This window comes from Penaeus japonicus, unplaced genomic scaffold (assembly GCF_977035675.1).
Source record: "Penaeus japonicus unplaced genomic scaffold, GWHDUDI00000001_assembly GWHDUDI00000042, whole genome shotgun sequence".
Classification (NCBI taxonomy): Eukaryota; Metazoa; Arthropoda; class Malacostraca; order Decapoda; family Penaeidae; genus Penaeus; species Penaeus japonicus.
This window is the reverse complement of record NW_028234444.1, coordinates 4,766,917-4,769,416: the sequence shown is the minus strand read 5'-3', so window position 1 is coordinate 4,769,416 and position 2,500 is coordinate 4,766,917.

Genomic DNA, 2,500 nt, shown 5'->3' with positions numbered 1-2,500 from the left:
GAGAGAGAGAAAGAGAGAGAGAGGGGGGGGGGGAGGAGGAGGAGGAGGAGAACGAGAGCGAGAGAGAAAGAGAGAGAGAGAGCGACAGAGAAAGAGAGAGAGGAGTTGGGAGAGATTAAAAACTAGAATATATCTGCCAGCTGGAACATGAAAGCGACCTCAAGGTAGACAATCTATTGGAATATTGTACACCGTAAATTAATGCCCGTTTGATGTTTATTTGAAGCTGAAAATCATGACAATCAAAGAACATTGTTAATATGTAAAGAAGTATATGAGTAAGTGTGCATGTCCTTATTCCTTAGAGAGTCCTGTGTCAGTTTCCCGGCGTCTTCGGTTCCATTGAGGAAAACCCGAGACTCAACACCTCGCCCCCCCCCCCCGCCCCCCTTTGTCCGTCCACTCAAAGGGTTTCCATCGCACGAGAGAAGCTTTTGTGATTCACGATGTCTATTTCCGCGTCATTTCCTTAATGGCGTCCCGAGCGAGGGCAGAGGACCCCAGCCTCGTCTGCCCCGCCGTCCGGAATGACACTCCTGCAGGAGGGACTGGTGGTCGGTCGGTCGGTCGGCGCGTTGCAGGTCCTACGGACTCAACCGGAGGGGCTGCAAGATGGCCGAAGGAGCCCCCTTGAAAGGAGCTTCCGGAATATTCTTCATATTTTTTTTTTTCCCGAGGATTTTGGAATAGGGGTTTTTATGCGTGTGTATGTGTTGTGTATGGATTATGTACGTGGATGTGTGTGTGTGGTTGTGGTTGTGTACGCTCGCTCGTGTGTATGTGTGTATGTCTGCATGTGCGCTCTTATCTTCAAGCGAATCCTGTGGAGTGGCACAGGGACACAGAGCGCTGTCAACTTGTGCTTAAATTTTCTTTCTTTAATATTACGTATCTATTTGTTGTTGGCATTTTTCTTATCATTATTATCCTTGCCATTATTGCTGCTGCTATCATTCCTCTTATCAATGATATTGTTTTTCATATTATTGATGTTACTATCATTTTCATCATTATTATCATTTGTTGGTGTTTAGGTTATATTATTTAGAGAGAGAGAGAGAAGAGGAGAGATAGAGAGAGAGATAGATAGATAGATAGATAGATAGATAGATAGAGAGAGAGAGAGAGAGAGAGAGAGAGAGAGAGAGAAAGAGATAGATAGAGAGATAAATAGATAGATAGATAGAGAAAGAGATAGATAGAGAGATAAATAGATAGATAGATAGAGGAAGAGAGCGAGAGAGCGCGCGCTCGCGAGAGAGAGAGAGAGAGAGAGAGAGAGAGCGAGAGCGAGAGGGAGAGAGAGAGAGGGGGGGGGGGGGGGCCACATAGATAGTCAGGCGTATTATTAGCGACATTCATATGCAACGGGGCATAACGTTACAGAAACGTGTGTTTATCTTTACGGATTTTTTATGAAGAGACAATAAGCAGAGGGAAAATAATCATGTTTTTTTTCTTCTCTTAATTGATTTAATCTAATTAAGTAGGAGCAAACACATCAGATTTCAAGATTTTTTCTTTGTTTTCCTTTTACTTACGTACCTCGTTTTTCTTTTTTCTTTTCCTTTTTTTTGGCTTATTTTCCTCTTCTAAAAGTCATTCTATAAAGTTTATATCATTCCGTTTTTAAAATGTAAAATTGATAATCATCAACCATGCATAATAATGATGATAATTATGATGATAATGATGATGGTACTGTTGATGATGGTTAAAGTGATGGTGATGGTAATGATGGTGATAATGGCGATAGTGATGATGATGGTAATGATGATGATAGTTGTGATGATGATGGTGATGCTAATGATAATGATGATGATGACGATAGTAATGATGACTATGACGAAGGTAATGATTATTACAATTACTATAAACGTAATTATTACCATCAGCATTATCATATCATGATTTGAAAGTATGCATTCGGATCAGAACAATCAGAATTACATAATAATCATAAGAGGTTTATACACTGATTTTAATTAGACGATAAAATACGAAATTAACTCAATGTTCATTCTTTTGTTGGGGATTATTGCATTGTCCCTCCTTCTCTTCTCCTTTGTCTTCTTCTTCTTTCTCCTCTTCCTCTTTCTCCTCCTCCTTTTTCTCCACTTTCTCTCCTCTTCTTCCTCTTTCTCTTCTCCATCCTCCTCCTTCTTTCTTTTCCCTTCTGCTTCCTCTCTTCTCTTTCTCTCCTTTGTCATCTTCTGGTACTTCTTCCCATCTTTTCCCCTTTTTTCCTCTTCCTCCTTCTTCTTTTCCTTCTACTTCTCCTTTGTCATCTTCTTTTCTTCTTCCTCTTTCTCCTCTTCCTCTTTCTTCTTTTCCTTCTACTTCTCCTTTGTCTTCTTCTTCTTTCTCCTCTTCCTCTTTCTCCTCCTCCTCCTTCTTCTTTTCCTTCTCCATCTCCTTTGTCATCTTCTTTTCTTCTTCCTCTTTCTCCTCTTCCTCCTCCTTCTCCTTCTTCTTTTCCTTCTCCTTCTCCTTTGTCATC